Here is a 26,992-nt window from a genome sequence, read left to right as displayed (position 1 = left end):
GAATCGCATGAATTTTGGGGAGGAAGCGAGCTAGGGTTCACGGGAGAGAGAAAGGAGGCAGGGCGGGAGGAGGACGACGACCCGGGGGTGGGACCCACGCGGCCAGGCGCGCGGTCGGCGCATGCACGTGCGCGGCACGGGTGGGATGAGCGCCGCTCGGCTTGGGCCCGGAGGCGGCCCAGGAGGAGAGGAGGGAGAGGCGGCCCGGGGGAGAGAGGGAGGAGGAGGGAGCTGGGCCGAGGGGGAAGGGGAGGCCCAAGAGAAGGAGGGAGAGAAGGAGAGGGAGAGAAAGAGAGGGAGGAAGAGAGGACTTTGGCCGCGGGCTGGGAGAGAGAGAGGCAGGCTTTGGGCCAGACTTGGCCCAAAGGGAGGAGGGGGATTATTTTTAGCTTTTTCTTTTTAATAAACTTTGTTAATTGTTGTTGATGTTTAATAAATATTTCCTGTGCTCTAAAAATTCAAGTAAAATTTGAGGGCTCCTTTTAGACCAAGGAGAATTTAACAAAAATTCTCCGGACCACTTTCGAAATTTTCTTGTACGCATTTTAATGTTTGCCAATTTCTTTTCGAATTTTAATTAATTCTATTATTCCTTTTAGAAAATGATTTTTATTTTGGGATGAATTTATCAGGACGTGACAAATCCCCCCCTTTACAAGAATCTCGTCCCCGAGATTCGAGGAGGCTAGCAAGAAGATAGGTTGGGCGGTCTTCTCTTCTTGTCTAACTTCTTCCGTCGCGTCTTCTATAACAAACTTGCCTAGCAAAACTTCTCCACTCTGGACTGCTTGGCTTGATCTCCTCTTGCAGATGGAATCTTCTCTTCACCTGACTTGTCCTTGGTTGCACCTTGAGCTAACTTCGACTGGGATGCGGTACTTGAAGACGGAGCTTCAGTTCTAGGACTTCTCATAATTCATATCTTTGGCGTCAACCTCATACAAGTTACCCACTTCACGTTATGCGTCGATATCAGCTTGTCATTACTAGGATACCATGCTTGTCATCATGAGAATATCATGTTTGTCATTTACTTCTAACTTGCCACCAACTGCCTCATATTAGCTTTCCTGCTCTCCGGGTGCTAGCTACTTCTGCTATTCGATGCGAGGGTTGATAACTTTGCCTTTGAATTATGTTTCTCAACCGAACCAACTTATCCCACTTGACATGCTTTGACGTCTTCCCAAATGGCTTTACTGCTGGACTTCTTATTGTCTGATCGTTATCCTGCCAAATCTGAAGCTTCGTTGTTAGATGTGATTTTAATCTGACCTCTGTAGACTATCTTCGAACATATCACTTGGTTCATAACTGGGAATAGCTCCCACGAACAAGCAGCTCAGATTCACTTTCTTTACATTTAGTTTACTTCCCACTATTATCTTCAGGTTGTCATTATTTAGCATTCAACGTATTCCTTTACACCTTTGACCTTGATGAGTTCCTTCCCATTGGATCATCTCCCAAGACATGGCATTGCCTGGTAACCGGTGCCTGCACTTTTCACTCCGTGTAGCATCTGATACCGAGTTGAAGATTTCACTCCTTGCCTTCATAGAAACACTTTTACCTAGGTCATCTTGCTTACTCACGATTTTTTTTCTCTCAATGACAAGGTGACTGTTGCAGGGCGATTACTGTCAGGAGTCTTCCTTGTGTGATGCAGAGCATGTTTCTGATTATCCTTTATCAATCACCTTTTGGCCTACATCTTTCCTGCTAGAGAACATCTTGGCCAACCTCTTTTATTAATCATCTTTCGGCCTATCTCTAACAGGTGGTACTCTTTAATGTGGGTTGCGGACACTTCTGGTGGCGATGAGGTCCTTTGGTCTGCTACCTTTCAGTGAAACCTTGAAGTGTTTCACCAAAAGCTGTACTGACTGTCATTGCCTTTGATCCGAAAAAGACACATCTGAAACTCTTAGTCCAAACAAATGTCTCTTTGGTTAATCGCTTGATTTTCTTTTCCATCATCAGGTTGGTTATTAACTCGAGGTTGGAACATAGTTCCTCTGAAATGAGACCCTAGGTCTCCTTTGACAGTAAACAATTATACACATAATCCCATATCAGCATCTTCCGAAAGAGTCGTCATAGAACTTGTTTGTATTACACATTTCTCCCTCATTACATGAATACTAAGCACTGCCAAAAAGGAAAGGTGCTTAGCATCGGTACATTGTTTCTGTTATGGGTTCTGATTAACACGAGGCCTCACGGGTACGACGTTTGCTCCAGTGACCACAATACGATTGGGATGTCTGCTTCCTGTAAATTGGCGGTAATGTGGAGGTCGACTTTGCCTTGGTTGCAGGCAGTCCCTTGAGTAATGCCCGGGTTCTTTGCAATTGTAGCAAATCAACGTCTTCTTTGCTGAGCTATCCGTCTGGGGACGATCATTCTGACTTGGAGTTGGAATTGGTGGTTGGAAATCCTTGCTAACATTGGCATCAGTGGTACCATAGTTGCTATCACCATTGGAGTCTTTCTCAGAGTCTTCTGGGTGCCATCATTGATACTATCGTCGACACCTTGGTGAATGATGTTGACATTGCACGCTTGATTCAAGTGGTCACTAATGGGGCAAGAAGCATGGTTGTTGGTGGTATCATCATCATTAGTATTGCTAATGTTGTTGTCTGCATTGTGTCCATCTTCTTGGTGCGGAAACTCTTGATGCGCAACAGAAGATCCGGTGATCTGAAGTGGCTCGGTGCGCTGTCTTTGGTTACCACATGGAAATACTGGGATGCTAACAATCCTTCTCTTGCAGTTCTTCATCCGATTATGCTCACTTTCGAGTTGTATGGCTTTGTCCACAAGTTTCTCAAAATCTTCATATTCCTCTAGTAGTAGTTGCACTGCGATCTCATCTTTTAACCCCTGGAGAAACTTCTCTTGTTTGTCTTCATCCGTTTCCACATCTTCTGGTGCATAGTGAGCCAAACGATGGAACTCGTGCAGGTACTCTGTGACGGTCAAATCTTCTTGCTTCAGGTAGCGGAACTCTCGTTTTCTCAGTGTGATCATTCCTACGGGAACATGTGATGTCTTGAACACGGCTGAAAACTCATCCCAGGTGATGGTATGTCCTTCTGGCCGTGATGCTTCGTAGCTATCCCACCATTCTAAAGCTGGTCCAACCAACTGATGAGTTGCGAAGACAACCCGCTTCTGGTCTGTGCACTGAATCAACCCCAGCTTCTTCTCGACTGTGCGCAACCAATAACAAGCTTCCATAGGATCGACGGCAATGGCAAAGGTTGGAGGATCAGTTTTGAGGAATTCTGATAACTTACACTGTCGCTGGACTGTAGATACTTGAACGTTGGTTGCCCCTGCTGGGTTGTTCCAATTCTGTAATAGTTGAAATGCTGTTGCCAACATGTTGGTTTGGTTAAGCACAATTTGGATTAGCTCTGGTGAGGTTTCGTTGATGCTTTTCTCATTCCCATTGGCTTGGGTTCTTGAATCATCGGATCCATCATTCCCATAGCCTTTGTTACCAGTGTTATCCATCTGTCACAAGGTAGAGGTTGAGAGAGGAAGCATACAAGGAAAGAATAGACCAGAACTAGGGACAAGACCTTAAAGGAACTGTCACGCCCGGAATTTCTATCCAAAATTTCAAACGCTTACATGTGTGTGAACCCTCGTCCAGGAATCAGCCGAGGCACACAATAACAAATTGATAATAGAGTACAATTATTACTCTAATTAATAAGCGAATAAAATGTCATTACAGAGGTAGATAGTTCCTCTCAATCAATAAAGATCTAAGCAGCGGAAAAATAAGATAAACGGCGCAGACGGCTCCACTCCACAGGCAGCTTGACCAGGGCTACACCTAATCCTCCCCACCATCAGCTTCACTGTAGAACTCATCCTCTGATGAATGATTGCAAGGTGAGTATATGACATATTCAGCAAGTCACGCAGTAAATATGCAAGTGCACAGGATAACAAAGGATGGCATAGTAGGGTTTCATTTGCATAAACAGCATTTAATAAACATTTCAGAATTTAATAAAACAGTTAAGTAATAATTAAACAATATTAATCCAACGCTATACAACATACCCTGTTGTATAGGCCCAACCATTCTGAACAACCATACCCGGCTGTACAGATCTATCTTCAAACCAGGAATATACCATTCCAAACCAGGAGCTAAACAAATTATTACCAGTTATAGCATCTTTTATTATGATGAGAGGTCTGAGACTAATCACGAAAGACATTGTTCGACCCGCCCATAACCGCGGGCACGGCTATTCGAATAGTTTTACTCTGGCCAGAGGTGTACCACTGTACCCACAAGACACAGCCCCACAACATGTCACCATGTGCCTCAATACCACCACGGTACCTCGGAAAGGAGCTGTGACAATACCCCTCGCACAACACAATTCACCACAGGGCACCTTTCCTGGATCATAATCACCCCCTTATAAACAAGGCATGGACTCCCCAGCGACCCCCGTGGGCTTATCTCCGCCACTTCTCAGTCTGGTGCTCCGCAATGAACCATGCTATACAAAAGGTAAAGCCGTTGCCCACGCTGGCTTGTGGTTGGCACGGTTAATGTTTCACAACCGAAACTCGTAAACCGGTCCTTAATTGTCATGAGCACAACCATCAAAACCATGTGCTCACAACCCACCATTATTAAGTTTTAGTTGGCACATTAATTAATTAACCAATCACGATTGACCATCGTGAGCTACCATTATCATGTCCATCATTAAGTAGTAATGAAACATTAGTTATCCAATAGTGTGCTAATGTTTCTAAGCGTGGCTAAGCAATCATATCTAATATCTAGCTGAACCAATATATATATAGCCCAACTAGTCAAGTTATAACCCGAGGTAATCAAGAAATAGGGTAATCAATGCAAACTGGCCATAACAAAGGAATAGGTTCACACCACCCGGTGACATTCAAAAATAAATGCACAGTTGAAATAAATAGAGAATTTAAATATAGGATCAACATGCTCAAAGGAATTGTGTTTGGGATCTGTGTGACTTGCCTTGCTGGCCTTGGAACTCTTCAAATTCTTCTGCGAAAACGAACTCTCCGGAAACGTCGGAATCTAAACAGAAAGGAGCAAAATCACCAAACAGCACATAAACAAGCATGAACAGTACATGTGGATATTTTTAACATGTAGATCTCAATTTTAGAAAAATTTAGAGACTTGAACCAACTAAATCCGAGCTAAGATGAATTAGTTATGAATTTTTCAAGATTAAATCGGATTAAAACACTTATATGGATTTTAATTGAATTATGACGCAATAATGAATTATTTTTGAAAAGGAAAAGGGAATTATTGCGTCATCGGCTAGGGATTGCGGTGGACCGGGTGCACGGCGGCGGCTCACGGAAACGAACGACCGAGATCGATCCTATCCAAAACGGACGGCCGAGATCAAACGGTCCATGACTGGGCCACGGCAGACGGCCACGATGACGTCAGCGGTGACGTCACCTCCAGCGGCGGCTCGGGCGCGCATGCTCGCCGGCGAACGACGGCGCGAGGACGCGAACGGAGGGCACCAGCACGTAGAGAGCGACGCGGCGAACTCACCGATGACCAAAACAGCGGCGGAAGATGAACGGACGGCGGCGGCGTTGAGGAAAAGGCGGCGGAGTCCTTCGGCTTGACGACGACGGCGATGCTCCGGCGGTCTTCAGCGACGGCGAAGGGGCGGACGAGGACGGCGACGCGACGGCGACCACGACGGCGGTCTCCCCGAGCGACGGCGACGACTGGAGCGACGGCGGCGCACGGCTGGAGCAGCGGCGACGACGGCGGCACGAGGCTACACGGTGCTAGGGCTCTACCGGCGACGAGAGGCGAAAGCAAGGGTGGCGACGGGCAGCGGCGGGCTTGGGGATCCTTTTAAAGGGGTTGGAAGGCTGCGGCGAAGGCCCACGGCGACCGGCGACGACGAAGGAAAGTTAAGGCTCGGTGGAAAGAGACCGATCCGAATCAAACTCGAATCCACGGATTTCCAAAAAGATTTAGAGGATGATTCCAAAAGGGAAAAGGTAGAGGAGATCTCGGGAAACATTTCCCCTCAATTGATTTCACCGGAGAAGGAAAGGCGCGGCCGAATTTGGAAGGAGACGACGGCGCGGCTCGGCTAGGGTTCGGGCGGCGGTAGCCGGAGGAAGACGACGAGTCCGACAGGTGGGACCCACCTGTCAGCGACAGCGAGCGCTCGCGTGGGCGGCTGCGGCTGCGGACTGGGCCGACTTGGGCCGGGGAGAGAGAGAGAAGGTTTTGGGCCGACTTTCGGCCCAAAGCCAAAAGAGACTTTTAAAAACCTTTTTCAATTAAATTATTCATGAAATGCAATTCCATTTATTAAAAATACTTCCTTAGCTCAAATAAATCCCAGAAAAATCTAGGAATTATAGAATTAAGCAAAGTATTTAATTAAATTTTATCTGGCCCTATTTTATATTGGAATTTATTAATTAAAATTAGATCTTCTCTTCTAGACTTTTAAAATAAATTCTAATAATTCCAATTAGACAACAATTTATATATTTAGGATTTTTAGGGTGTGACAGGAACTAACTCTTTTTGTTGATGTGTTGTTTGTTTTGCTTATTCTGCAAGTTGATTAAGCAAACAACCTAGCATGGTTACATCACACCCCACTGATGCAAACCACGCGCTACACACACAAGCAAGGAAACACACGACTAACGACTCTACCCTAGAGGGTGGCTTAGGTTCTGCGACGGGTTCTCCAAGATCTTCACTCTTGCTTCACATCTGGCTTCACTGCTTCCTTTGCTTCGCTAACGGATCCAACAGCCTTCTGGAGCTTCGGCAGACAACTGACGATGTCTTCTTCTTCGCTGACCTAACCATCTAGTACTAGTTGAAATCCGAAGAAGGAAGAAGGGAGTAAACCTTTTGCAAATAGCATTAGGGAAAGGAGGAAAAAGAAACTTTCGCAAATAGTTTCATTTATAAAATATGTCCTTAGGTTTTATCCACTTGGCTTATCCTACAATCGAGATGGCTCTGATACCAGCTTGTCGCGACCGAGAAAAATACATTTTCCCGAACGCTAGTGTATTAATCCCCGTCCCAGGAAAAGCCGGGGTACACCACACAAACATGATATAAAAGACACATCTTTATTATATCGATAATATTTACATTTTTACAAAGGCACTTAAGGCCTGACAATCAAAAATAAACAGCAGCGGACTAGCGGGCCTACGGCTCCATCTTCACAGGCGCTCAACTGGGGTATAAGCCAGGACTCCACCTAAGACTTCTTCTCCAAAGCTTCTCTAACTGAAGGGGGGGGGGAAGATTGAGCAAGAATGAGTACAACCACAGTACTCAGCAAGCCACACCGACAGATGCATGATTAATGCAAGGGGGTACAAGGGGTAATAATATAGGGGTTAAGTTTTGCAGTAAACAGCTTTTAAAAGTCACTTAGTTGCCCAAAGCCATTTTATAAAGACGATCCTAGAGCTACACAGTGTTATTAATCAAGGCTGTGGACTCTCACGAACCTGCCTTAACCCAAGGCCTACGATGATTCAGACCGAACTGGCAACCCGACCCTGGGTCCCAGCTCGTCCCAAGCCAACCCAGGCCAACCATTCCACATTTTAGTTGTTAAGCAGGTTTTATGAATTAAAACACTAACTTGGGTACATTGCTAGGCTTGCCCATAACCGAGGGCGCGGCTATTCGAATAGGTTATACTCTGATCAGAGGTGTACATCTTTACCCACAAGACACATCTTCCTCACGTGTAACCACGTGCCACATACCACCACGGCATACGGACAAAAGACGTGACATAGTTCCCAACCCATCCTAGCCATAAACAAGAGTACCGACCCAACCCCACATACGGCCGGAACCTCCGGGACAGGCAGGCAGGATCGAGCCCCTAGCAGCAGGACACCAGCCCTGTGCCATGACATCTCGACTACCGAGCCGCAGCTCGTGTAGCCTTCATTTGCCCTAGAGATGTCCATCGACCCCCGACTTCGTCCATCTCCATCCTTGTACTTTTGTTTATAACCAGACTGAGCCACAAACTAAGCCTTACCCACTAGACATGTGAAAGTACGGTAGTGTTTTGCAACAGAGGCCCGAGCTTAATCCTTATAGTACCCGAGGTACGACAAACAAAACCCAACCACGCACCTCGAGCCCAGCCTAAAACCATTTTGGGGGTTTTGAATAGAGGGGGAGGTGTGTGTCCAATTCCAACATAAGCCAACCATTCCACAGTGTCCAAATGATATGAGACTTCCCAAAGTCTAAAGTTATAAAACCACCTAATGTTGCCTAATTAATCAGCGAAGCATCTGCCTAAATTCATACCAGTGGAACCATGAATAGAGTACCCACTAGTTGGGGTTTTATTTTCCTAGGGTGAACAAGGTAATAATAACAATAGCAATAATAATAAGGTCATAACAAAGGTAAATAGGCATGGCTAAATAAAACAATGATAACGCGGGAATTTAAATAAAGCGATAATGCGTTAATTTAAATCAAAATAATTTTATAAACTGGGATTCAATATGCTCAAGGATGATGTGACTTGCCTTGCTTAGAGACAAGGGCCTTCCGAACCTTCGGCGACGACCACGAACCACACTTCGGGAACCTCCGGAACGACAGAAGCTACGCGAAGCACACAAGCAAAGCTACAAGCCTATAAAGAAGCAATAACAATACATAAAAAGAAAGCACACGGTTCTTTAGGTTATAACAAACATTAGGAGACTTGAACGGATCGATTCGGAGCTCGTATGACCAAGACATGGTCATCCGAAGTTTAATGCTGTAATATGGAGATTTGCGGATTATTATAATTAGGTTTTGCAACTATAAAACATGTGTAAGCGCTAGCCTGGAAAAGACAGGAAGGCTGCGCTGTTGACATGCGGACCCCACATGTCAACCTAAAGGACCACAGTAGACAGAGTACACAGAGACGGTCCACGGGTCGACGGAAGCGGACCCCGTGTATCAACCGAGGCAAGTGGCCGACAAACGGACTCCACTAGACACCACGAGGGCTGCACACGTGGAAACCACGCGGCTACCGAGCGCGCACACAAACACGGTCACCACACGCACACACGAACGACTACCGACACCGGTACACGGGTACCGGGGTCGACAACCGCACAACAGGCACGGGCGACACCGAAAGGACGAGGACGGGGCAGCGAGGGAGAGGGATCCTTACCACCACGCGACGAGGCGTGGGAACGGAGACGGCTCGGGGACGACGGAAGCAAACGGCGAGGGAACGACTTCGGCGGCGATCCTTGAACGAAGGCAAGACACGGCCGGCACGAGGCTTGATGACGCGGAGCCGAGGACGAAGACAACGACGGGGCTGCAGCGGCTCGCTTAACGAACCACGGGCGGCGAACGCGATCGGCTTGACGGAGGGACGGACGCCACGACGACCGGGAACGACGGGAGGACGACGACGACGACGACCAGGGCCGGCGAGGAGGTGACGTGGGCAGCCTACAGCGGCTGCACGAAGACGAGGATGGCGTGGAACACGCCGCTGCGATGTCGACGACGGAGGCGGCGCCGCGAGACGACGAGCCGGCGAGGATGAACGGTGAAGACGACGACGGACACTGGCGGTGTTTGGGTGGAGGGGAGGCGAGGCCGATGGCGACCGTGCCGTTGCGATGCCGGAGGTGGTGGTGGCGCAGCGAGCCGACGAGCCGGGGAGGACGAAGGGGCGGCCGAAGGGACGTCGGCGACGACGAGGATGGAGAGGCCGGCGCGGGCGACGGCGGTCTCCGGACGAAACCGAGGGCAGGCCGGGGTGGAGGTCGACGCGGTGACGCCGAGGAAGGAGACGGCGCGGCCGGCCCGCACCTGAGCGGCGCGGCAGGGGCGGCTGGAGGCGGTGGGTGGCGACAATGCCACCGGTTGCCGGCGGGGACGCGCCTCCGGGGGTCTCCACGCGAAACGGAGGGCAGGCCGGGGGAGAGGAGGCTGCTGTGACGTCGGGGAAGGCGACGGAACGGCCAGACGGCGCTCGGGCGAGGAGGGAGAGGCGGCTGGAGGCGCCCGGCACGGGGGAAAGAGAAGGGCGACGGCGGGGAGGGGTGATACGACCACGGGGAGGCTCGGGATGAGGCTAAAACGATAGAATGGAGGATGGGGATTCAATTTTATAGGCGCGGGGAGGGAGCCGGCCACGGGAGGAGCGGGGAACGGCGGCGGAAAAGCCGGCCGGCGGCCATGGAAGGTGGCCGGGGTTGGCGCGGGCGTTCCCGACGATTGGGGGCACGAATCAAGGGGGAAATTATGGGGAATTGAAGAGCAATCAATGGGGATTAAAACCCCCCAATTAATTTTGGAAACCCCGGTTTGAATCGCATGGATTTTGGGGAGGAAGCGAGCTAGGGTTCACGGGAGAGAGAAAGAAGGCCAGGCGGGAGGAGGACGACGACCTGGGGGTGGGACCCACGCGGCCAGGCGCGCAGTCAGCGCACGCACGTGCGCGGCACGGGCGGGAAGGGCGCCGCTCGGCTTGGGCCCGGAGGCGGCCCAGGAGGAGAGGAGGGAGAGGCGGACCGTGGGAGAGAGGGAGGAGGAGGGAGCTGGGCAGAGGGGGAAGGGGAGGCCCAAGAGAAGGAGGGAGAGTAGGAGAGGGAGAGAAAGAGAGGGAGGAAAAGAGGACTTTGGTCGCGGGCCGAGAGAGAGAGGGAGGCTTTGGGCCAGACTTGGCCCAAAGGGAGGAGAGGGATTATTTTTAGCTTTTTCTTTTTAATAAACTTTGTTAATTGTTGTTTTTTGTTTAATAAATATTTTCGGTGCTCTGAAAATTCAAGTAAAATTTGAGGGCTCCTTTTAGACGAAGGAGAATTTAACAAAAATTCTCCGGACCACTTTCGAAATTTTCTTGTACGCATTTTAATGTTTGCCAATTTCTTTTTGAATTTTAATAAATTCTATTATTCCTTTTAGGAAATGATTTTTATTTTGGGATGAATTTATCAGGACGTGACAGCATTGGAGGTGTGTTGATGCAAGATGGTAAGTGTGTTGCATATTTTAGCGAGAAGTTGCATGGTCCTGTTTTGAATTATTCCACGTATGATAAGAAATTGTATGTTCTTGTACGTTCCTTAGAGACGTGGTGTCATTATTTGTGGCCTAAAGAATTTGTTATTCACTCCGATCATGTGTCGCTTAAATATCTTCGCTCTCAAAATAATTTGAATCGTAGACATGCTAAATGGGTTGAATTTATTGAATCTTTTCCTTATGTTATCAAACACAAGAAAGGGAAAGATAATATGATTGCAGATGCTTTGTCTAGGCGCTATACTTTCTTGTCCCAACTTGATTGTCGGATTTTTGGACTTGAATCAATTAAAGAACAATATGCGCTTGATCCTGATTTTAATGAATTGATGTTAAATTGCAAAGAGAGACGTACTTGGAACAAATTTGTGATCAATGGTGGATTTGTTTATAGAGCTAACCGTCTATGCATTCCAGTTGGTTCCGTTCGTCTTTTGTTGATACAGGAAGCGCATGGAGGAGAGTTGATGGGACATTTTGGAGCTAAGAAGACGGGAGATGTTTTGGCCTTGCATTTTGATGGGGGATGTTAGGTCCCGATCTTCCGATAGGTATTGATAAACAGTCGATTTGGGCGGAGTCGCGACACAACTCGATCCGGCTTCTGAACAAACACGCTACTGAGCCCCGCAATCGCAGCACTACGTCTCCTCTGGTTATCAACTATGCCGAAACCTGGTTGACCTCGCCGCGAAGGCTAATCCCTGCATGCGAATCGAAGAACACAAGCAAGAACAAGATAGATTGCAACCAAATTACATATGAATGATTAAGCACACGAATTTGGGGTTCCACAAACCGATCTAGCGGCGAAACTGTTCTTGACAGATTAATCTAAGCAAAACCCAACTCTAAACGATGACGGCTACTGAATTAATATGATTAGGGACGTCCTAGGGTTGCCCTAGGTCGCACACCCCCTTGGGCTAAGCCCACGACACAATTACAAAGCCCTAAACTCAAAATCAGATTCGGACTGGCTGAGATATGTGGCTTGTGTTGTAGATTCCCGGCAGCTCAGTAGGAATTTTGACATGGGACCAAAACCATCTGAACGTAGTCTCCATAAGCTTTCCAACAAGTACTCATGGGCCCCGAAATTCCTTCTGGATCAGCGGCTAGGTCCGTTTGAAGTTGATGCTGTTAGGAGGCCTGAATCCAAATCGAAAACGTGTAGAACTTTATCTCTTATCTTCTATGGACCAAAAGTGACATGGTGAGATGAAAGAAGACTCGAAGAAGTTCATGGTTTGGTCCCCACTCAACTTCTTTAATCATCCATGCATTCTTTACGCTCGGTCTCTTTTCTTTCGCCCAAGCAAGTACCTCTGCAAACAAAAACACATGAAACTCATTGTGTAGCAACGTTTGTTCAAATATATAACAAGTAAATCTAATGTAGAACATATGCACCTTTGGTTGATTAATACATAAGGTAATCATGGTTATATCCGAGCTAGTTGTGTCCTCATCACATTTCTTTTGGCCAAGAATGAGAAAAGATGTTGAGAGATTCGTGGCATGTTGCACCACTTGTCAGAAAGCTAAGTCTCGTTTGAATTCACATGGTTTGTATATGCCTCTTCCTGTACCTTCTATTCCTTGGGCAGATATTTCTATGGATTTTGTTTTGGGATTGCCCAGAACTAAGAGGGGGAGGGATAGCATTTTTGTTGTGGTGGATCATTTTTCTAAGATGGCACATTTCATACCATGTCATAAAAGTGATGATGCTGTTCATATTACTGATCTGTTTTTCCATGAGATTGTTCGCTTGCATGGTATGCCTTCTACTATTGTTTCAGATCGTGATGCAAAATTCTTAAATCATTTTTGGCGCACGCTATGGAACAAGTTGGGTGCAAAGCTATTGTTTTCTACAACATGTCACCCACAAACAGATGGACAAACGGAGGTAGTCAACCGCACTTTGGGTACCATGTTGAGGGCTATTTTGAAGAAAAATTTGAAGATGTGGGAAGAATGTTTGCCTCATGTGGAGTTTGCATACAATCGGGCAACACATTCTACTACCAAGGTAAGTCCTTTTCAGGTAGTGTATGGTTTCAACCCTCGTGCTCCTATTGATATTTTGCCTTTACCTACTAGTGAGAGGGTTCATAATGATGCTAAGGCACACGCTGAATTTATTTTGAAAATGCATAAGTCAACCAAGCTCAACATTGAAAAGATGACTGAAAAGTATAGAATTGCTGGTAGTGAAGGTAGGCAAGAGGTTAAGCTTGAACCGGGTGATTTAGTTTGGTTGCACTTGAGAAAGGATAGATTTCCGGAATTAAGAAAGTCTAAGTTGATGCCTCGTGCTGATGGTCCTTTTAAAATTGTTGAGAAGATTAATGATAATGCATATAAACTTGAGTTGCCTCCCGAGTTTGGGGTTAGTCCCACGTTTAACATTTCAGATTTGAAGCCATACTTGGGAGAAGAGGATGAGCTTGAGTCGAGGACGACTTCAATTCAAGAGGGGGAGGATAATGCGGACATCACATTAGGAACAATAGAGGGGACAAAGAGACACATGGAGAAGGGCTTAGAGCCATGAAGGATCATCGAGGATGTCCAAGTCAAGGTGGAGGCCCAAACCAATTCGACCTCGGGTGCAATTCGGAGTCTAGTACCAGTCTGTATTAAAACGGGCGCCCAGGTTGTATACGTGCTCGGATTGGGGCGGTCTTTATATGGATGGAAAGCTAAGAAGATAAAATTTCCAATGGTTTTGGTCCCACATCCAAATTCTTTCCGAGTCAATGGGAATCGACCGAACAAATTGACGTCCAGAATCTGTCCCGGTGCTGCATCACCGTATTTGGGCCTTTGGCCCGTGTATCGTGTTGGAACCAGGGTTCACTTTCTCGCCGGTAACCGCGCGGTAACCGCGGTTACCGGGCTTACCGTGGGGGGTCGGTAACGAAAACCGGCGGTAGGGTTTGGGCAAATTTTGCTCAAATTCAAAAATTTGAAAAATAATCGAAAAAAATCAAAAAAAATCATGGATGTAAAGCTTGTTTTGTATGTTGTTATGGTGAAAAAATTCATCAAAAAGATGCAGGTAAATTCAAATTTGAGCGCAAAACCTATTGTGAATTATAAAAAAGAAAAAAGATTAAATGGAATGGGCCAAGTATGCACTGTTCACGAGGCCCAATAAGGCCCACAATGGGAGGAAAATATCTTTGGAAGCCTCTGCTTCGTTTCTCTGGCGAATCCTACCGTTTTTCCCCTCTCTCGCGTAGCTGCGCTCAGGACCGAAGGGGCGACGGCGTGTGCCCGCGCCAGATCCGCCGCCTCCGCGCCGGCGAGGCCGGTTCCCGTGTAGTAAGCGGCGGTAACCGCGCGGTACGCGACGGTATCCGCCTGGGTCGACGGGCAAGAGGTAATCCCTCCGTTTTGAAGGTTTTCGCACGGTTAGGAGCGGTAACCGTGCGGTTTTGTACGGTTACCGTCGGCTTCGTAATCTATGAGACGATATACGTATGTGCGGTAATCGTGTGAAAACCGTGGTAACCGTCCACCCTACCGTGGTTACCGTGGCTTGAACCGTGGTATGGTATTTTTTACTGTGATATGCATGGACATATCAATAGAACATATTTTTACCAATATGCATGTGAAATACATTGGGAATATGAGTTTATTTCGGCATTTGGTTGCCCGTGCTTGGCTAAAACCATGCATGTGAAGTATATTTGATTGCTTTGGTCTATGTACATATAGGTTAAATTAAATACGTCATAGTATGGAAGAATTTGGATGCATGCTTACCAGTGTACATATAATTACGTCGTATTATTGCATAATGGGAGGTATGTTTATAATTAGCAGTGATAATTTCTCATGCATTTGATACAGGGTGGAGATGTCAGATAGTAGGGACCCTGTGTGGGAGCACGGGGAGAATATCCCACCTGGATGGCGCTGTAAGTATTGCCATACAAAGAGAGGCGGTGGTGGGGCAACAAGACTAAAGCAACACTTGGCTGCAAGAGGGAAGGGGGTTACATATTGCAATTCAGTGCCTCCGGATGTCCGTGAGTTCTTCTGCCGTGAGTTGGACAGGATAAAAGATGCAGGTGACCAGCGTAAGAGTGATAGCGGAAGAAGGGTTGAAGCAGCAAGGGTCAACTATTATGACCTAACAGGTGATGCCGACGAGGAGGAACAAATGGAAGCAGCCATTGCAGCCTCACGACAAGACGAAAACTTTAGGAGGGATGTTGAGGAGCGTGGTGGCACTTATGAGCATGGCGGTGGGAGTGGATCCGCTCAGCCGGAGGCACGGAAAGGTAGAAGTAACCCAATTACCAATATGCTACGAAGGGCTACGTCTCATAGGGAGTCACATGCTGTGAGAGATTACAACCTAGCATCTGCCAAGGCCCCTGTGCAGCCACGCATTGACACAGGATTCTTCACAAAGAAGGGGAAGCAAGCTAGGCAAGCCATTGGTGAGTCATGGGCAAGGTTCTTCTTTACCGCCGGCATTCCTGGTAGAAACGCCGATAATCCATACTTTGTGAGCGCCGTTCGGGAGACACAAAAGTGGGGTACGTATGCATCTATTAAGGAACTTCTTTTTTTCTAACTCATTGCGCACTACTTATTTCATACGTCAATTGTAGGTGAAAGTGTACCTTCTCCAACTGGTAACGAGATAGATGGAAAATATCTTGATTCTACAGAGAAGGATGTGAAGAAGCAATTTGATAGGTTCAAGAAGGATTGGGATGAGTACGGTGTTACTATAATGTGTGATTCTTGGACAGGTCCGACGAGTATGTCGGTCATCAATTTTCTGATATACTGCAATGGAATAATGTTTTTCCACAAGTCCATTGATGCGACCGGGCAAAGCCAGGATGCTAACTTTGTGCTGAAGGTATGTATGGTTCATGCAACAAATTACTTCATCACCTGTTATCGTCAGTGTTAGGGGCATGGACTAATTTTTATTATGTTATCTACCAATGCAGGAGATAAGGAAGGTGGTACGCGAAATAGGCTCGGAGCATGTTGTTCAAATTATCACTGACAATGGCTCTAACTACAAGAAGGCGTGCAAACTACTACGGCAAGAATACAAGACAATTGTGTGGCAACCTTGTGTGGCACACACAGTTAACTTGATGCTTAAGGAGGTTGGGAAAATGCCAGACCACGAAATGGTGATTGAGAGTGCTAGGAAAATTTGCAGATGGCTATACAATCATAACAAGTTGCATGCTATGATGGTCTTAGCTATAGGTGGTGAACTGGTTAAGTGGAATGCTACAAGGTTCGGAACAAACTACATGTTTCTCCAGAGTTTCCTTAGGAAGCGAGATCTTTTCATGCAATGGATGGCTTCTTCTGTCTTCATGCAAAGCAAATTTAGTGGGACTTTGGAAGGTAGATATGCACATGCATGTCTATCTAGTCTGTCTTGGTGGGAGAACTTAGAGGCAGTAGTGAATTCTGTCCAACCTATGTACTCATTCCTTCGGTTTGCTGACGAGGACAAGAACCCCAATTTGAGTGAGGTACTTTTGAGATATCAGTTGCTCAAAATGGAGTACGACAGTCTTTTTGCGAATCAAAGGGACAAGTTTGAAGCATACATGGAGATCGTGAACAGAAGGATGCACGACCTAACCAATGAGACTCTCATCAATGCCGGTAAATATTGGTCATAACATAATCCACATGGCATATTATGTAACTCTTACTTAACCTGTGCCATGTTTTGTAGCTGCCGCATTGAACCCTAGGACGCACTACGCGTATTCTCTAAGTGCTACTGTCTTCCAAGACCTCCGACAGGCATTCGAGTGGATGACGGATATCGATACGGCTGCCGCCGCTTTGCTGGAGGTTGAGATGTACCGACGTAAGACGGGTGAATTTGGGAGGGCACTAGCAAGAAGGATGGCCATAGATGGGAAAACTTCACCTGGTATGTTTCTAATCATGGAACTATGATATATCTAATTCATCTTGATGTATTCAGAATTATGAAATGACATGTTACTTGGCTTTTGCAGCACAATGGTGGTCTATGTTCGCCTCAGACACGCCGAATTTGAAGAAGCTTGCGTTGCGTTTGGTTGGTCAATGTTGCTCCTCTAGTGGATGTGAAAGGAATTGGAGCACATTCGCATTCGTACATACGAAGGTCCGTAATAGACTTACCCACAAGAAGCTCAACAAGCTAGTGTACGTGAACTACAACCTTCGCCTTCGAATTCAGCAAGCAAATGCCCAAATTAGGGTGGAGGACGATGATCCCCTTCAAAGATTAGCGGACCTCTCATTCTATGAAACTAACAATCATATCAGTGCCTGGATGGACAATGCTCGCTCTAATGCTTGCCCCGAACTAGATGAAGATTCAGCTGAGAGTGACGCTCCCCTGCCTAGTCAACTTGTGTCTGACCTAGTCAACTTGGATGACCTGCGAAGGACCACGGGAGCTTCTAGTATTGCTGAGTGGGCTGATACGAATGTAGGTGACACTCATATTGGGAAAAGGAAGACTCGAAAGCCGCCAAAAGCACGTCCATCTAAAAAGGTAAAGGGCAAGGGTCCACGATCGACTAGTGTTGATAGCGATGAAGAGACCCAAGGAAGCCCAGAGTACCAAGAGTCCAATGATAGTAGCTCAAGAACTGAAACAGATGACGGCGACGACGATGGTCAAGGAGGCCAAGGCACTACTAATGTGCCTCCTAGGGGTCACACCCAACAATCAGATCACCACAGCCCCGTTCAATTCACTGGTGTGATATAATTCAGTTGCAATTTCAACCTTCATCTTCCAATTCAGTACTGGATAATTTTCTTGCAATTTTTTGATTTGCAGGTGAGGGCGACTTCACTCATGCTACTCAGGACCAGGATCATGGTGCTCCAAGCTCTCAACGAACTACCATTGCACCGGGAGTCCGACAACAGCAACAATTCAGTGACATACAACAGGATAGCTCTAGCTCATTCAGTGCCTCTAGCTTTGAAAGTGGCTATCCAACGTATGTGTACAACCGTCCCCAAGCTTCTGATTATCCTGCTACTACATGGGTGTATGAATGGCAAGAGCCTCAGTGGTATGCTCAATTGTACGCTCAGTGGCAAACAACATCATCATGGACAGGTCAAAGTTGGGAGGAATACAAGGCGGGGTTGCTACATTCACATGGCTTGATGCTCATGTCCACAGAGGAGTACAATATGGCATATAATCAGTGGAATGCGTAGCTATGCATGTCCTTGTTTATTTCCTTTCATTCGAACTAGAATTGTAATCGTGGACATTATACTGTGGACTCTATTGTTATTGTGGACTATATTGTTATTCTGGACTGTATTGTTATTCTGGACCTACATGTGGACATCGTTATGCTTTGAAATGTGAGATTGATGATTGTTATTGTTGTTATAATGTTATGAATTATTGTATTGATTTGAACTCCACAATATAGAGTAGGTCATGCCGAATTTTTCTGTTGTATAGCCACATCTTAATTAACTAAAATACTCACATTTTAGTTTTTTTCTATTATTTTTTTCATTTTTCTTATTTCAGTTCCAACATATCGCGGTTACCGTCCTCTTACCGCGGTTACCGTACCAAACCGTGCGGTTACCGTGTCCATACCGTGGATTTTGAATTCAAAAATTTGGAAACGAAATTTGTGCGGTTTTTCGCGGTAACCGCACGGTTACCGCAGTAACCACCATACCGCGGGGGGTCGGTAAGCCCCCCCAAAACGGTAAGGTGAACCCTGGTTGGAACCCATTAGGGTTGCGTCGAGAGGGGGTTACACGACCCTAAACTCTATATATCAGTACCCGCCGCCATCTTTAAGTTTTTGGGTTTTGCTTAAATTAATCTGTCGAGATCATTTTTGCCGCTAGATCGGTTTGTAAGACCCCAACTCGTGAGCTTAATCATTCATCTGCAATTTTGGTTATTTTCTATCTCGTTCTTGTTTGTGTTCTTCGATTGGCAAATAGGGATTAGCCTTCTCGGCGAGGTCATCTGTGTTTCGGCACGGGTGATAACCAGAGGAGACGTGGTGCTGCGATTGCGGGGCTCAAGAGCGTGCGCGTTCAAGAAGCCTGATCGATTTATGTCGCGACTCCACCCAAATCGTTGTTTATCAGAACCTTTCGGAAGATCGGGAACCCTAGTGCACATCAGCTAAGTGGAAGAAGAAATAGAAAGCACTCAATTCCTATACTTCTAGTATACATTCAAATCCTAATTTACATCTGCTAATTTACAATCATGTGGCCAATATCCCCTCACAGTGTCCTCCTGGTACTACAAGGGACCACCCCGGGTTGCCAAGTTTCTTACGACAACCTATCATGGCCGTCCAACCGGGGCTAAATACGGAGGAGTACCCTCCCCAGGAATTTGTCTTCGGAATATATACTAATATGGAGGAATACTCGTACTGAGCTGTCACCATCAGCAGCCCACCTCTACTGTCCTGAAGTATATATGTCCAATTAATGATACTAAATAATCTAAGCACCATGCTCACATTATTAAATACTACTCTATACCCGCGCGCCCGACATAGAGTAACTGATAAATCAGACATTAAACCCGCACCATTACACTTCTCTGGTAGGCTACACACACAATTAACATAATGCAGATATAAAGTAAGGCCAGTACTCAAACTAAGTAAAGTAGCGAAGATATATAAAGAAGAGTATTTCATTAAATCGTAAAGTATTACGGAAGAGATTACAAAAGCTGCTAGGGCCATACCGAAAACTCTTCCGAAGACTCCGAGGACTTCCGAACACTATTCTATGCTACTCCACTTAGCACTATACTACTAATACTAATTTATGAAGAGGAATTGAGCTTGCTTGAGTGTGTTAAGAAGTGAAGTGAGCTCCTCCTTTTATAGGGCCGGTATGACGGTTACTCTCATGCGAAATGTACATTTTACCCTTGTAACTGCCATCAGCAACGCATCTTGGACGTCCACGTGTAAGGGGGAACGGAGCCGGCTTGCCCCTGGTTCGGCCTGGCTCCAACCGACCTCCCCTTTGGTACAATGGCTGACACATGGGTCCCATTGTTGGTTTTGACAGTTAAGGCTATTACGGACGGTTACACCTGACATGTGGGCCCCCTTATCCAATTGCTTGCTTAGGAGTAAGGTTTTCTCCACTTTCTCTTTATTTTATTTGATAAATTCCTACAACATGTTATTCTCCAAGTACAAGTGGAAATATATTATTTGGAAATAAACATGCATTGTAAGCATAGCTACTTCTCCAATATTTTAGTTATATTGACGGTCGAAATTTGTCGGCAACAACCGTCAACAGTCGGCAGAGTGGGGCCAGAGGAGGGTGTCGACGGTCGTTATCGATCAGTTTCGCCATCAATATTACTGAAATAAAGGAGAACTAGTTATGTTTGCAATGCATCTTCTTGTTAAAATAATATATATTCCACTAGCACTAGGATTACTAACCTCTTGCAGAAAATAAGCATAAGATGGAGGAGAACCGACATCAAAATAGACGATCAATCAATCGAACGATGTCGAGAATCGGACTTATGGAAAGACGGGCCAAGAACTAAGAATTGACACGATCGAATTGGGCCAAAATTCACAAGTCTGAAGATAGAAGAGGTCAAGGAGGAAGCCTGCCAGGAACAGCTCCGTTGGATCCAGGGCTTTGAGGGAACGGTGGAGATTCACTCCCTATGATGGTTGGAGGGTATTGTTGGTATTTGTTAACGACATTACTAGAAATATCATTCCCAGCAATGGCGCAGAAATACTCCTGGTATATTATGGTTACAGAGTTCATCCGCAAAGCGCACGGATATACCATTGTAGCATTTCACCCGAGAGTATTCCAAGGGTATCGTATTTATTTAATCCCGTGGGAAGATCATAGTAGAGAGAACCTGACTAATAATTTGTATGTTTGTAACATACCCGAAATTTCAGGACTTAAAATTTCTTGTCAAAATAGTTAGAGGTTAACTTCTCCAATTTTGAGAGCCAAAAATTTCCGTTTTAATTTAGGTGATGACCAACTTAAACCATTGCATGATTGAAATTTGAGAACAAAATAAAATCTTTTCATTCCCAATATTAGACTAGAAATATCATCAAGCATTTGAGCATGCATGTGCATAATGCATGCCTAGGCTTGAGTCCATTGTGTATTTGGTTTTTGGTATCGCTTTTCATAATAGGTCTCATGAGCATAAACTAAAAGGGTTAAAATTACTAAACAAAACTACAGTTAATATAGGGTGATAACATGTGGACTTAATATTAAATTCTAATATCTTTTTCACAGCCCAAAAGAAGTTTAATGTAATCCTTATAATAATATTAGGTGCAGTTATGAAGTAGGAACACATATACAAAGAAAGGTTATTCTTATTCTTTAAAATAATTTATGCAAGATGAAATCATGGAAAAATTTATGTAAACTATGTTTAGCATAAGCAATTCATTATAATATTGGTGCAACTTAATAACTAAGTTTAATACCACAAATTAATCAGTCAAAGCAGAAAAACTAAAAGAAATCAAATTAAATTTTAATCGGCTAAATCCATACTTCATCCAAAAGTACATTTAACTGCACATAAGTGAACATGGAAAATAATTTATTCAAATACTAGATTATTTATCATGCCTAAATATTATTTTTCTAGAATTTTCCTCCTCTGTTTAGGCTTCCTAAAAATTCAATCTACCTTTCTAATAGCCCATCTTTGTTTAATTTCTGTGAGCAATCTATCCATTATTTTTAAGTGCAACCAAAGAAAATGAAATCTAGGTGTAATCATTTACCTCCAGTAAAATCAACACTAATTAATTTGGTCCACACATTAAGTTATGAATCTACAAAGTTAGGGGAGAGAAAATAATCTAAAAATTGAACTAAAACCGTGTTCACCCAGAATCTTACCCACACCTCTCTCTTCCACCTAGAGCACTTCATCCTGAGCCCACTTGGCAGCCTCTCCAGCTCGCCCTTTCTCTGTGCCTCACCCTCAGCCGACCAAGAACACAGAGAGGGAGAGATCGAGCGAGCCGACGCGTGGCCACAACGTGTCGACGACCTCGGGCTTTCCTTTTCTCGCTCTCTTCTCCTCCAGTCTGAGTCGCCATTCCTCACTCATCACTCAGAGACGAAGAAGCCGAGGGGAGCAGGTCCTCTGCCTCTCCGTCACCAGTGACCTCACCACCGGCCATGGAGGTGAAGACCATCGCCATCTCCGTTTGAGTCAAGGTCACCTCTATCTCTTTCGCGTTCCTATCTCTCCACACAATGCCGAACCACTTCTCTGTTGACCACCTCCCGTTTTGTGCATCACAGCCACCGGAACGTGACCACGCCAACAACGCCCTGAAGCACGCACTGGAGCGCCACCGCTTCGACATCATTGTCGACCGGCCATTCTCGTCCATCTCGAAGCAAGCCGCTGTGCCAAGAATCTCGCCTCGACTACCTCTTCAAGACGCCTCGAGAACCCCAGCCGGAGACGTGAAGGACTTGGAGAACGCATCTTTTCTTCCCGGCGTCGATCTAGGATCGCCTCCGCCATCATCGTCGATTACCGCTGCCTCGGTGAGCCATTGTTCGATTCCTCGCGCATACACCATCTCCATAACCTCACGAACCTCTTGGACACGCATGCATGGCAGGTCCTTGAGTTGTTCGAGCCGTCGCCGTTCACCTGAGGAGGAGCGCCGCCGTCGAACCTTTCCAACCGAAACCGCTGCTATCCAAGCTTCGGTGATTTCTTCCTACAGCTTGGTGAGCCTCCTGGACCTCTTAGGAAACACATGCATGGATGCATCTAGCAAAATCAAAGCCCGTAGGCAACATGCAGTAACAGCTCATGTATACCTTCCGCTCACCCTCCAATGTCTCCTAGCCAAGAAAACTAGAGGAATGGAATCGTGAGAGCATTCTCTTCATTTTATATTTTGACCTCATTCCCAATCGAGCCACCAATCGTCGCCGACGAGGTCGCCAAAGCCATGGCCAAGCTCCTAGTCCATCGGGCTGCTGGAGGTTGAAGATGAGGACTTTGTCCTGTAAATGATAAAAAACATAGGGTTCAAACTATAAAACTTCAGTCGTTTACATGTGGACCCACGGACCTAAATGCAGTTCATATAAAGCCCAGGGACCTTTTTGTATATTGGTTCAGCCACCGATTAGTGGACCCATGTGTATAAAAATCTGAAAATGCAAAGGAAAAATAACTAAAACATTAAATGTTTAACAGGAAAACACCCAAACTTCTAAAATCCATATAAAATTAAATGTAACTCATTTTGAGATGATTCCAGTTGCTGTAGATTCTTAAAGTTATGAACTCTATTTTAGAAATATAAAACTTGACACTCACTGTACAAATAATGTCTCTAAAATTTATCTAAGATAGGTCATACATAAAACATGTACAAACTTATAAAATACATAGAAAATTCATCTCAACTCATTTTGAAACAAAATCAAATTCTACAGATTCATCATCATGCACTCTCTGATTAGGTGAAATAAAAGTAATTACTTACTTTGCATCAAATGCCTCTAAAACTATTATCTCTAGAATGATTAGTTTAGATAAGCTAAACTTTAGAAATTCATGTAGAACCCAATTTAGCTTCAATTTGAGTAAACTTAAGTTCTGTAGGATCATCAAAACATGTATTTCCATGTTATGAAATAAGATTATATACTTATTGTGTAGTAAAAGTCTCTAAATATTCATATAAGGATTTACTAACATAGAGCACCCTTTAATTTGTAAAACTTGTAGAAAATTCATTTTTAGTCCAAATGAAATGAACAAAGTTTCTATAGAACCAGCAAATAGTTAGCTTCAACATAGTAAAATAAAATTTGGCACCTATTGTAGAGAACATAGATCAAAACCTTAACTTAGTGAAATAAGAATTTAAACATATAGTGTTGTTTAAGTAATACATAAACATGTATAAGTATATATACACTTTAGGTCTAATTAAACCTAAATAAAAACTTGATTGACCAGTGAAGCCATATATAGTTCCATTTCCATCCACTAAAACTTAGAAGAACTTAGCTCATATAACAATTTCTAGGTTAATATAATATATTGCTAGTTTAGATTAGAGCATCTCTAGTTTATAAAATATGAACCATAGTAATAAAGACCATAAACATGTGAACTAAAAATGTTTTAGTTAACCAAATTATTCCTTTTATTCAACTTAAATAGGAAGTAGCATGTTCTGAACCTACAACTTGAGAGTCATGCAGATATAAAACACTATATGCCTAAAACACGTTGCAACTTGTAAAATCTATAAGAAAATCATTATAACTCCAAAAATTGTGAAACCAAATGTGTTAGTCTTAGAAAACACATCTCCACACCCCTGTGAAGTCTAATATAATAAAAATCACTTTACAAAAGTATTTTATAACACTACCTAAGACTATACTACTATAAACCGATAAAACTTCTAAAATTCATAACTCCCTAATGGAATAAGATAAAATAAAATTTCTTTCACCTAAATTCATTTTAGACCAGTACCTAATCACTGTGCATTAATCATGCATTTTAGAACATTTTGGATTTTCAGCTCTTTTGGTGTTTAATTGCATAACGTGCGTGTCCTTTATCTAGATAATTGCATAATCGGTGAAGGAGTGGATTAGGTGCTAACATTTCTCTGATCAAGGCAAGTTTTCTCCTCCCATACTTTGAACACATTGAATCCCATGATTTGAGGAATGAAAATATTTGTTTGCAAAGTTGCATGTGAACTTAGACTATATCGGTATTTGAAATTGGGTTAAGGTAGTTATGACCTATTTGCTGCATATCCCACCTTGAATAATGGATCCTCTTGCTGTTTGAACCCCTAGAAATGGTTAGAGTACACTCTTTATGCTCAAATGGGTTTATATATGCTCTTTGTGCAACTACTTGCTTAGCCATGCTTAGAACTATGCAAATGCTCATTCCATCTATAATTAAAATGTGATTTTGATTCATGAACCTTTGCTTGAATAAAATGAATATGATGGGTATTTGTGAACTAAAATGTGTAAAATGTGATTTTATACTTGGGCGGCAAGTGGTGTGCATATGGTGTTAGTTGCATACCGATAGGGGGAGTGTTTGCCCAAGTCCATAAGGACCGAACTTGTGTCACCCATTTAAAGTTACTAGGTGAAACCCCGCGCATTGCTGCGGGAATTTAGTATGATAACAATAAAAAATTAACATGTAAGATAGCTAGATAATATCAGATTAAGTAAATTAATGTGGTTTATGATAATTTAAATTTAAATAGTATGTAGAATGGTGATTCAAACGTAAAAAGTAAGGTGGTATGACTTTATGGAAGAAGAAAAGTAGGGAGATAATTTGGACCGTAGATTAATCATCTAAAGGCTAAAAACAATTGATGTGATATGACTTAATTAGAGGAAAAAAAGGAGAAAGATAATTTGGACCATAGATTAATCATTTAAGCACTAACTAAGTGAGGATGAACTATATAAGTATATAGGATATCATAAAACATAATAAAGATATACATTGAAACATTATGTGAATTATGTTGGATAATAATTTAATATGTTTGTATTTGAAAAGCTCTTAAATTATAAAAACTATAAAGATATAAGCATGTTTGCATGATGTTTAAATGTGATGATTGTTAATGGAAGATGATGTGGCATCTTTGCATGTTAAGCTTAAGGAGTTAGTGGGGGATAACTTTATAGTAAGATATGATTCGTACATCCACATGTGCTAGTATGGGATGGCCTAAGCTGATTAATATATTTAGGACTAGCCTTGCATTCTGGTAGGCCGGTGTGTATGAATTAGTCGATAATTCTGAGGAATTAGTCGATGATTCAGAGGAGCTTCCTATTTGCCCCGACGTGGTAGTTTAGGTGACTAAGTCTGTCCAATACAACGGTATTGTGCCACGTGGGTGGGTTCCCGTTGTGTCCGCCACCACGGCGTTAAGTTTAAGGCGTGGGCCCGCCACTTAACGGTTCTAGGTCATATAACGTGTATGGCTTAGGATGGAGTAACACGTATCGTGCTGGTGTAAGGCTAAATCATGAATTTTGGAAAAGCTTTGTTGCGGGTAATAAATCGGGTACTTATGTATCGCGTGCCATGCTCTTGCATGATTATTATTTCGCATCATGTGGGTAAAGTGTACAAACTCTGCAGAGTTAAAACTAATCGATTAGCTGTGCTCGCGGTTCTAAGTAGTGTTCTAGGCATATTCCAAGTATGCCTAGGATGGAGGAACACGTATCGTGCTGGTGCAAGGCTAGGTTCTAAGTAGTGTAAAGGCTTCGTTATGACCTCTAGATCACATTCAACATGAAGAGTGTGGTGGAGTCTTGCAAACTCAAAACAAACTAGAGAGTTCATATCATGTGGGTAAAGCTGTACAAACTCTGCAGAGTTCTTTAAACTAATCGATTAGTCGTGCTCACGGTCATGAGCGCTTTGGTGATGTGTCATGAGTATAGACTTTATGTTTTAAAATGTGATCATGTGACATTGGTTTGAAATTGATAAATGTGTTGAGTTGTGTGTGTGAGGTGATATATTATGATTTGTTGTCAAAGGATGACAACAAGAGATTGATTATGATGGAATTATGATGAACTTAATATTGAAACTTAAAATTTGTTTTGTTAATTGAAGCATCAACTCCTTTACAAAAGAATTACGAAACAAAATTTGCTTTATACTGAAATTGAACTACATATTGCCTTCCTTTGAATATATGCCTTACATGTAGTATGGTAGGATTG

This window comes from Oryza sativa, chromosome 7 (assembly GCF_034140825.1).
Source record: "Oryza sativa Japonica Group chromosome 7, ASM3414082v1".
Lineage (NCBI taxonomy): Eukaryota > Viridiplantae > Streptophyta > Magnoliopsida > Poales > Poaceae > Oryza > Oryza sativa.
The sequence above is the reverse complement of the archived record's forward strand: the minus strand, read 5'-3'. Positions refer to the sequence as shown.